Source organism: Metopolophium dirhodum, chromosome 5 (assembly GCF_019925205.1).
Source record: "Metopolophium dirhodum isolate CAU chromosome 5, ASM1992520v1, whole genome shotgun sequence".
Lineage (NCBI taxonomy): Eukaryota > Metazoa > Arthropoda > Insecta > Hemiptera > Aphididae > Metopolophium > Metopolophium dirhodum.
This window is the reverse complement of record NC_083564.1, coordinates 8709701-8722067: the sequence shown is the minus strand read 5'-3', so window position 1 is coordinate 8722067 and position 12367 is coordinate 8709701. Positions and strand designations below refer to the sequence as shown.

At 33.7% G+C, this 12367-nt stretch overlaps 1 protein-coding gene across 1 annotated transcript in view; it reads right to left on the bottom strand.

Moving 5' to 3' along the window:
* Positions 1-12010, bottom strand: part of LOC132944883 (alpha-2Db adrenergic receptor) — a 145362-nt gene extending 133352 nt beyond the window's left edge. The window contains exon 1 of the mRNA XM_061014416.1: positions 11148-12010. The gene's annotated coding sequence lies outside the window, so the exon portion shown is untranslated. The remainder of the gene's footprint in view (positions 1-11147) is intronic.
* Positions 12011-12367: the final 357 nt, after the last annotated feature.

Here is a 12367-nt window from a genome sequence, read left to right as displayed (position 1 = left end):
TTTTGTCATTGAAAATAATAAGGTCGGTATTATACGTACGTATAGAATTGGTTACAATGTTACATTGGTACAGCTTTCCTTATATGATGTACTTTTGGTTAAGTTTTCATTTTCCTAACTAAAACTTTTTAAAATATTTTAATAAAAGTATTGTATAGTATATAGACTACTCACTACAACTGTAATCTACAGCACTACCTATGCCATTCTTATTAAAAAATAGAAGAGTTTTACTATTAATTTATTTTTTTAAACTGCAAGCATTGTAATATCTCATAATCGATTTTAAAAACTGTTCTTGTACCGTTGATAACCAACTGAAATACGAATGATTTAATTGTAATCGTCAAGTTTTCATATTATTATTATCATAAGTCATAACCTTCTCGAAAGTTCTCCTTTCATTTTCACATGCACGATTGTACATTTTTAAATTTTAATATTATATATAAAGGTAATAATAGCTGTTACAATATAATGATTTATGACGTTAGTTGTGTGCACTAAAAAAATAAATATAATATATGGTCTGACTTTTATTATAAAATTATATGTATATACATTATATACCCAATATATTATTTTATCAACATAATATAATATTGTTTTTACTACATGACTGCATTTCCTACTTAAGAGATATTCTGTCAATAATTCGCGTTACACGTAATATGTTATCCGTGTATAGTATAACAAATAAGGAGTTTATAGTAGAAAAATATATATGAGAATAAAAAAGATTTAAAAAAGTAAATATATTTTCATCTGCTTAAGATTTATTGCAGAAACCAATACAATATATACCTATAATATATAGTAGAAGTAGCTAATAGACGATCGTATAATAGGCTTAAATATTCTAAAGGTGGTTAAGGATTATATACAAAGTTAATGAACAAATCTGTGGATAACGGATGAAAATACCTCTAATAACGGTTTATTTAAAAAGGTCACTCTATAAAGTTGATATAAATTATTATACTCAGATATTATATAATGAAGAAAAAATGAGTAACAGCCTATCGTATTGTACGGCCGTTTGACACTTTTGTGATATTGTGTGTAAACTACATGATTTTACATTGATTTTAGTGACTTGCAAAATATAATACATAGGTACACGTAATTATGATTTTTGTTTAATTTTTGGCAATATTTATTAAGTATTTGTCGTGTAACTAGGTACTTTATGTATAATATTAATTATTATTTATTGCTCAACTAAATACTTTATGTTTGTCATTTAACCGTTGCGAAATATGGTTTATGTGTTTTGGGGAATTTCGTCATTCGTCTTTCAATAATTAAACGTGTAATAATTAATAATGGCGTAGCTAAGTTTATTTTAATATTATCATAACTCTTTCTTATGCGGTCCAGTATCTTGGTTATACTGTCAATTTCATCGGAATGAAAACACTGAGTTTACAAGAATCCCCATTTACATTAACTATTGACTTATGTTTCTACTAATCAAAAGTTACAGTTTCAGGTATTTTATTTGAATTTGGAATTTATTACTCGGAACTGAAACGGCATGATAATAATATTATGGTTTGTATAAGTATTGAGAGTTTAATTGACATTACACTTTAAGTGACATTACACTTTTACGACGGTATTTTGTTAAAAGGGCGTTTTCCACACAAAATCTAAAAATACGTTTTTGATATCTACATTTTCAGAAAAATCACGAGCATATTCTGGTAAAAAGGAGTATACATCTACTGAAAAATAAGATAGTAATACCGAATACAAGATATACAGACGCCCTTTTAAAAATTAAAATAATTTACACAGAACTGTTGAAAGGGCTTATACCACACTGAATGTATAATTGTTTAAAACCTTCACAGTTTATAAGAATAATAATGATTATTGGTGTTTGTATATTACTAGATTGAACAAAGTGGTTTTACTAGGTTACACACTGAACAACACTTGTATTGGTAATAGTTGATAACAAATTTACCTCCTATTTCATATTATCAGTTAACAATAAACCGACAAGTTAATAAATACAATCTAGTATAATGTATATATATATATATATATATGCAAATACTGCATAAAATTAAAAGGGCGTTTGTAGAAATGAAAATGTTAAAAGGACTTATACCACTATTATTATATGTTTTTAGAAGGGCGTTTATAAAATTGAAATTGTTAAAAGGGCTTACACCATATACATTTTTTTTTAAATGAATATAACATTAAATATAAATTTAGCAATTTAATAATCAATTTTAGTCCCATGGAGTCTCATGTTTAATAAAATGTATAAATTAATGTTCTATCTTTAAAATTGAGTATTTAATCAGTTATATTTGTTTCTTAAAGTAAAAATTTGATATACGCCTTTTTAAAATAATACCGTATATAATAATAATATCTATTATTTTTACATATAACATTACAACTTGTAAACATGGTTAGTTATTAAAATTAGTGATATTTAAGTTTTTTTAAAACAACAGTACAATCACGCCCTACCATAATATTCTTTTTATATCTAAATTCTAAATATATTAAATTATTTAAAAATATAATTTAAGAATCATCGGGGCTGGAATAAATGTCGATCCTTCAAGAAATATTTTTCTACCGTCCCATGATTTTCTTAAGTGACCCATATTCATCCATTTTCAATATTAATAAATAATAATAACTTTATCACATTATTGTTGACAGTATACCATTATAGCTGTCATAAAAATCGTAATGTGGCATTGTGGCCATTGTCTCCAACCAGTCCAAAATATTAGCTGCCCTTCGAGATTTTTTCGAATGCTCGACTGGCCTATCTGGTCCCAAGAATCATAATACTATAATAGGTATTATGTTTTGAATTAATTGTATTATTAGCCAATATTTGTGTTCAATACATTTGTAAGCCTTTATTTGCACATGACGTGTAGTATGGAACTATGATTAAAAATATGTTTTTAAATATTTAAAAAAAATTGAGTTAACTGTTTAATTTTTACAGGCAATGATATATTACGTATCTATTATTCTACATGACTCTGAAACGATTTGAATATAATATTATGTGTATTATTATAATAAATAATAATATTACACGTTATATGGGTTTTTTTAAATTATCTATTAGCTGAATAAATTATACTTTTTATTTTATGTATTTATTATTTTTTTATTATACAATATAAATGAATGGTTTGAAAAATGGTTTGAAATATTTTTTCCTATTTTTGTTACAAAAACATTTCCATAATCATGTTATTTTTAAAATATTTTGTTTTCGTAAATTCTGGTATGTATCAAATATTTATCTCTCGTACAGAGTACACTTTCTTGTTGGCTGCCAAAAATATTTCAGTAAAATTATTTTCTCTTTGAACAATTTCGGAAACCCAGAAAACGTTTAATGTTATTTTATATTAAAGGAATACAGGACGTATACTAATATGTAATACTTACCTCATTGATCAAACATAATATTGTAACGTTAATTCACATAATATGTGAATAACATGTTATTAAACGTTTTGAGAATTAATTTTATCTTCAAAACTCAAAGAACATTATTATAATAAGACGAGGAAGTATACCATGATACATATAGACGACTACATTTTTATTATTTTTAAAACGCCTTTATGATTATGATTTTATGTTAAAACTATGGTAGGTATCTTAAATAATGTAGAAAAATCGCCTTTTAATATATTTTATCAAGTTGACGCATTCGGTTGAAAAAAAACTTAAACGATTCTATAGGAGTTAAATTTTTTTTTTAATCAAAATTTATATTTCATACAAAATGTTTGATTTGTGGGATTACAAAAGCTTTATAAAACTGAACAACAGAAATGTACTTACAGACAGATTAAAACGATTTCGTGAAAATTATTATCATAATATTATGTTAAGTTGAATTGTAACAAATTCCAAATTCAAATGAAATCTAAATCGCGACCGGCGAACAAGAGAAACGCCGCGTTATGTCACGGGGACAATGTTGTAGTTGCTATCTGCGTCGTCGATGGTACTACAACAGTACAGTTTATATTATAATATTGTTTGTCGTCAGTTGTAGTCTTAACGACTAAACATTTTGTTGACACAACACGATGTTTAAAATATGTATATACATAATATAGTACACCGGGTTTAATAATAATGTATTATACATACTGTGGTTCGGAGTTTGGTGAGGCACGGCGATGGAGAACTGCGGTGGAGAATCGCGCGAATAATAATGCCATATAATAATAACATAACAAAGTTATATTATTTCGATTACGAACCGTCCGAGAGCGGGCGCAGCATATAGCGTCATATTTCTAGTGGAAATCTCGAGCGATACGTTCGATATCGCACGGAGCAGACCATTCGTCAATAATAAAGTTGCACAAAGTTTGATAATAACAATACTATAAATGCGAGCGTATTCGTGCGTGCGTGCGAGTGCGTGTCAACGACCAAAGACCTAACCGTTTAACGAGATGAGCGTTATTTGTGTGTGTGTGTGTTTTTTTATACATATACTATACATCCATCCGAGTGACTAAAACTTTAACGTTCGGGATAGGTCGAAGTTTGGAGTTTAGACGTCGAAAATGTCGGAAAGCAAGACGTGTTCCTCCCCGGTAGTACGGCGCAATTAGTAATATCCGCGCTGTCCATAATATTATAATAACATATTTTTGTATTGTACCTACTTGTAATAGTTACTCGACCGCCATGATTATTATTTACGCACGGTAATACCGACCTATAATATTATTTATAGGCAGTCACTCGGACGTTATTATTACCGGCATTCACGTGGCAATACCAATTATTACAATAGTAATATGTAATAATAATATGGGCGAGTGTCCAGGCCGGCGTAGTACTATGTATAATATTATAGTTTCCTCGTCGTCGGGTCCGCACGACTCCAATATAAGAAACGGCCTCGGTACACATTATTATACTATAATATTATTATTTTGAACACAATATTATATCATAGCTATCGTCGTCCTCGTCGTCGTCGACGCCCGGTGGTCGGTAAAAGTGCGGTCGGGTCGGGTCGTCGCGACGCGATGGCACGTCGTCGTCGGTAAAGTTTTCTCGCATCGGCACAGCGGCGGAACGCGCGTGTCGATGTGTGTGTAAGCAAGTGCGTACTTATATGTCGATGTGTGTGTGTCTGTGTGTGTGTGAGGAAAACTCGAAAAGCCGGTGGCGCATGACTAATGCGGACGTATATAGGCGAAGGGGATCAGTGTATAAATGACTTTTGGCCCCTCCCGACACATACGGCCGGCCACCCCCGGCAATGTGTATACCACCCCGTTCGTCCACCACCACTGCCGACGACGACGACGACGACGACGACGACTCCTTCGATTCCGGTCTATTCTCCTACCCCGCGCTCGACGTCCGGTCAACCCGATCCCGGGGAGTCGTCGTCGTCGTCGTTGTTGTCGAAGCACACGCGGTAATATTATTACGATGTCGATGACGATGACGATGATGATAATAATAATAATAATATAGTACAGCCCTCGGTAGATCATTATTATAACACAAGCGCACACCACACGTGGGAGCGAAGAACGAAAATAAACCGTGAACGAGAAAGAGGTTATAGTATACCGTAGATGGTTATAATATTATACTGTATGATGTTATTATTATTATTATTATTATTATTATTGAGGACGCGAAACGAGACGACGAAAACGTCGTACTATTGTTATAATCATCGTAATAATAATATTGTTATTAATAAGCAGTACGCACTGTGTGCGCGAGGCATGGCGAACGGGTGCAATAACGATACACTCAAACCGTACCGACGACGCGGAGACATTAATATTGCATACACGTGACGCCGCGTTATAATCAAATATGCACCGCCGCCGCCGCCGTCGGTCCCCGATATCATAGCTGTACGACCGTAAAACCGTCGTTCGATCTCACTGCAAAATACGAGCCAGGTGACTGTTGCAGCAGTCGTTTGGCTGGCAGCAATACAACGTGTATTATATTTATAAATAATTTTTAAATCCAGAAAAATCTTCTTCTCGCAGGATCTGACCATTACATATATCTCACCGAGGCAAACTAACAGAACATGGAAAAGAAAAAATACGAAACACCACGAGCGAAATAAATAGAGAACTACATAAAGCAACGAACTGTAAATGTGGCGGTTTGTGGGCGGGGGGAGAGCGGAAGACGCATTAAACCGCTCAAGGACAGGTGTCAGGCGATGCGAAACCACACTCAAAAAATGGAACATTTTCGAGAAGAAAAAAATATATACCAACTGCGAATACGACGAAACACAGACAATGAACCATCTACTACAATGTCCTCTGATAGGCACTTCTTGTGAGAAAAAAAAATAAAAAAATGACTTACACCAAGCAAACGACAAGACGTGGCAACAGTCACGGTTTTTTGAATGACTGAGAAAGAAGAAGGATGATCACGGCCAATCCTGTTCAAACGTTATGGACATCTCGCCGTCACTATACACGGCGGCAATGAATCTGCCCGACACAAAATAATAATTGACCGTTACAGGGAAAACGTACGGTTAGTATTATATTATTATTGCAGTTTTATTTCGTTGTTGTTGCCTGCTGCAGGTGGGTTTTAATTCAATTCCAGTGACGTATTATAATGCAATCGTGTACATACGCCTACATTTTCATTTTTATACTAAGATTTCCGGAAATTGCTCACTTCCAAGCGCTGCAGCGACGGAAATTACAAAAAATATATTATTTCTCATTGTGTACCTACTACTCTTTTTTTTCCTCTCTCTATACCATATCCATCGAATCGTACCACGACGGCATCTCTGTGATTGTGTCGTCACTGTGTGTGTGTATATATTTATACATATAATATATATATATATTACATTATATACATGGAGTATTGTACTGTTATATATCAGTATATACCGTTCCATGAATTCGTGTTCCCGTCATAAATAATATTACATTATAACCATGTTTCTCATTTTATAGGACCACCCGGAACACTAAAACAGGTTTTGATTGAAGTTTATACAACCTTTCTGAAATTCCGAAAATACAATGAAATTTTAATTAATATCATGCATAGCAGCACCAAATCGACAATGGATTATTTTCAAAGATATTGGATAAACATTATCTTACATTATTTTACTACCATTACTATAAATTATGATCCTATTGTGTAATGAGATGATTGAATAAAGGATGTATAAACAGTTGTTTATAGCAACATTATATTTTGCATAGGTATAATAATAGCTTAAATAACTATGAATGAATTCATTAAAATGTTATTTATTCAAATAATTTAAAAATCAGCATTTCTTAAACACTGTTTTTGTATACCTAAGCAATAATCATTATTGTGTTATAATTGCTCAAGATTTAAACCAATCATGTTGTTTTATTATGATGGCTTATTTTTACTCGGAATTATTTCAACCTTTTTGATAACTTTAAAAATATTACATCAGTTTAATTATTAAGTCATCAAAATAATTCCAAATGAAAAGTTTAACAATTTTATGTTGTCAGAAATCAAACACACTTCTACATAATGTATTATATTTATTTAAAAATAATATGTGTATACAACAATTAATACTGAATTAGATAATTTATTTTGAAATATATTTTGGAAGTCATGTCAAATAAAACTAAATTTTAAAATAAAACTTTAGAATAAGTCAAAATTTGTTTATCTGATTATATTTACGTCGTTTTTTAGTTGTTAAGATTTATTATAAAATATAGAAAATACAGTTTTAATTTTGTTGAAATTTATGAACACAATCAGGAAAATGCCTTAAAATATTGTCTAAGTGGATTTTTCTCACGCACATCTCTAATAATACAAAAGTCTTTTCGCCTTGACTAAGTTTTGAATTACCATTTTTACGATTGGTTGCACAAAAAGCTCACAAATGGCCTTCAAAGTTCGATATAATAAAAAGCAATACAAAACTCGTATCGTTAGATTTAACCTTATAGAAGCAACGTGGAACGGTTTATCTCTATATATAATCGATAGACTTATGAATATCGTATTACAAATAATTACAAAGCCGTGACATACTTTTATTAGAATATAGCCATCATCAAGTTGTGTGCATCGATGAATATTTCTAAGACATAATCATATTTTATTTATAGAAAAAATGTTATAAAGTAAACTACCTATTGTATTAGTATGTTCTGATTTCTTAATGAAAAATAACATTATATTTTATAATAAATTTAATATATATTAAATTGTTACCGTGTTTTGTCTGCATAGTAAGAATATCTGTTGGGTATAATAGAACTTGGATACGACTGACGGTTAAGGTTTTGATTTTTAGGTTTAGGTATTATTCTCATGTGTAGTTACCCAATTTCTTTTGATATTTTTTAACTTCTTCCTGACAAACTTTAAACATACTAGATACGATGAAACAATACAAAGCATGGCTATACTATATGGTCTTAGTTGAACAAACCAGGTCCATTCTAGGGAAAATATTCATCTTCGGTGAATGTTGTTTTAACTAAACAATGGACATACTTGGATGACTTTAAACATTCAGGTTATACTGATATCGAATAATTCACAAAGCACCCAAAAACTTCCACTAGATTCCGTAACATGACAACGGCTCCAAATTCATTTGCACGTTAATTTATTCGTCAGTTTATTTGTTCAACGAATTCGATGCATGCCAGATGGCCTAATACTTCAATATTCCTCACAATAACTATTTAAATTCAATTTAGGTAGGTTTTATATTAAAATATATATTATTTTGAAATTTTTTTTTTTGTTTAAATAATAAGTAATATTTACAATTGAAATCTTGTTTATACAATAAGTAAGTTAGATACACTTTTGGCTTAGCAGAACACTAATTTTAATTATACGGTACGTTAAACATAATTAAACAATAATAAAAAAAAACCACGACTACAACACGTGAAGAGATAGGCCTACCAATTTGTGAACCCTCGGAGTTATATAATTATGTTTGTTTCTAGGTTTAATTTTCGAAAACTTGATTAAATAAATTGTTCCTATAAACAGGTTAAATATATATTATAAACAATATTTATACAGTACAATATGTGTGTATATTATGTGCATTTCCTACACCTGCCTTCCGAGAAGTTATGTAAATGCAAACTAACAAAGGCCATTTAAAAAACGAGCATCTCGAGTAAAAATCACAAGAGTTACGTATATTTTTAAATTAAAATGATTTCCTTTGAATTAATAATCCTTATTCTTATGAGTCCATATTTCAAAACTGTTTAACTGTAGTCTGCTCAAAGTTTTTTCTCGATCATTTTATCCACTACTAGTAGACATAATATTACTAAACTATACTGAAACATTTAAGTATTTAACAGATAAATATAAAATATGTATTTATAAATCCGCTATGATATTATTTTATTTCACTCTGTTCCTTTCGATAATATTATCCACCAAGTTTATTTTCTAGACATTAATTACGATTGTGCAATCTGTCTTACGCTCAGTAGTAGCTGTTTATTTGTAAACAAGTTTAATAATAGCCCAATATTATACAAACATTGGTTTCGAAAATAAAAATAGGTACCTACACGTGTTACGAACGAAATCAAGATGAAGTGAATTTTAGAAGACGTTTAAAATATTTTTAATAGAAATACAGACGGATACCGCACTAATAATGCATTTGCGCTAATGGTTAAGACATGTTATTTACTTTGATTATTTGGCTAAGACGACAATAAACAATATAAATGGTAAGAAATCGAATTTCGCGTACTGGTTTAATTTTGTATATTAAGAACCTGGCGGAGGTCCAACGGAACATTAAATATCAAATCTTTTTTTTTCTTTTTTTTTTTGATATAAAATATTTACCATAAAAACGAAAATCGAGTACACATAATAATAAAATATATTATATTCGCGGGCTTATTATGTTATATACCTACATGGCTTATTTGCACGCGACGACCAGACACAATAAGTGGGATATCGAGTGAGATGCACTCGAGTTGTATACCTGAGAAAAAAGTTCTTAAGGGATCCCATGCAGCAACCCAGTATAACGTTTAGACATCAAGTGACGGTATTTTCTTTTTATTTTTCGAAAAATTGGTCCAACACCTCATTTGGCATGTGCATTTTTTAGGTGAAGGTCGTGTGTGAAATTTGCGTGAAATTCACTGTGACAAATCATTTGGCGCCTCATGTGGTACATTTAGCAGGCGCATAGACTCAGTGGAAGGTGTAGGGGGGGGGGAGCAGAATGTTTAGCTAATTTTGATGTCTGACTCATTACGACGACAATAAATTAACGTAAACCCCTCCGCCAACCCCTCCGCCAACCCCTCCATCAACCCCTGGCTGGGTGACCATATCGGATGACAATGTCAAAACAGCGCACCGGTCATAATTTACGACACTTGGCCTAATTGGAATACCGAAGAGGCGTAGTGGTCGCGAGACGATATTGTTATTATTATCATTGCAGCTGCAGTGATTGTTCTTATTTTATTTTTGGAAGTGAGTTAGTGCGTAACCATGTTACGAGTCTCCGCGTTCGACCCTCAATGGTGTACCTACATAGCTAGGGGGGGAAGAGGTGCATATAGTGTGCCACAACTACAGACTACTGTCCACTCCAACGAAATCGTAAACTCTATATCGGTCAATTAGATTATCCGTATAGTAATAACATAACGGTTTTCATTTTATAGTTCTGTTTACTCTATAAATAAAACAATATTTATAAACGCATTAGCTACTTATAGTTGCGAGAGTTCCTAGTAAACAGTTATACCGTTTTCACTTATCATCCGCAGTCTTATCATTTATACTGTTTTTACATTCGTTTGTTTGATAAATTATTACGATATCACGATATAGTCGACGTTACTTTGCCGCTAAAATTTACCCAATACTACTTTTGTCTCTACCTACCTTGCTTTATTTTTATTGAAAATACATCGAAGGTCGTTAGAAATATTTAGCTGACCAATAGACATAGATACATACTATTGCTGAACCACGACTTCCCACTATCGGAGTCATCCCCTTGCCGAACACCCCCCCCCCCCCCACCCCCACAAAAAAAAATAAATATTTTAACGATCATAGGTACTAACCTTTGTGATTCCGAGCAATCAACGCTCGGCCTTCGATACGAGTGACGATTTTAGTGTGGGTGTGTGGGTATGTGTGTATAATCAGTCGAATCGTCACTGCAGGTGAACACGCAAGTCACACAGCGATCGGGCCGAACTCTGTCGCAGAGCAGAGCACATCCACAGTTCCTCCTCCTGCTCCTCTTGCTCCTCCTGTTGCTGCTACTATAACTCTTCCTGCACCGATAGCTGACGACACTACCACCGTGGCCACGTCTACGGCTACCACCGGACGACGGTACCGGACCGGACGGCGGTGGACGCCGCGACCGTGGCGGCGAACGGCCGGCATCGTATTATTACCGCCGTTATCGTAATTACTGTCAGTGATACTGTCGCTGTTATTATCGCTGTTGTTTTTACTGTTATCACAGACGGTGTTCAACGTTGTGACGCGTACGGTCGACGACGGATCACACGCATAATATTACTGTTATCGCTATGCACGACGTACAACACAACAATATATTATAATATATAATATTAACGGCAAAAATCACACTGCCGGGTACACTCGGCCCGGTAAGATATTGTATTTTATCGGAGAACCGCGGTCCAACGGACGGGCATGGTGTGTATGCGACTAGTGAACGAAACCGCGGTTACGGTATAGGTGCGATGATCGTCAACCTATCGTGACATCAATAATATTATAATAAACCGTCTGGGACTGCACTCGCGCACAAGAATTATTATATTACTACGGACGGTCGTCGTGCTCTGGTACGGAAGTCGACTTCCGATTCGACTTGGACGACCGTGGTGGCGGCGGCGGCGGCGGCGGCGACGACGGCGACGGCGAGGCGCACACTACCGCACGGCTGTTCGGCTGAACGCGAACTAATACCATAACTACTACTGTACGCGTTATACGCTCCGCGCGGCAAGCACAGAGTCCACCGTGTGTTTGTGTGTGTGTGTGTGTGTGTGTGTGTCGGCGTGTGCGAGCGTAAGTACGTGACCGTGTGTGTGCGCGCGCGCGTAAGTTTGTATGTGTGCGAGTGAGTTTTTATGCGTGTAAGGTTGTGTGAGTGCGTAGAGTCCCTGTGTGGACGTGACCGCGACACCAAACACACACACACACACACACACAAGCGAACTCGCGCGCATACACACACACATACCTACACACTCGCGCACGCGCAATCGTCCGACGGTTGCGCAAACTCAGTAAAGAACGC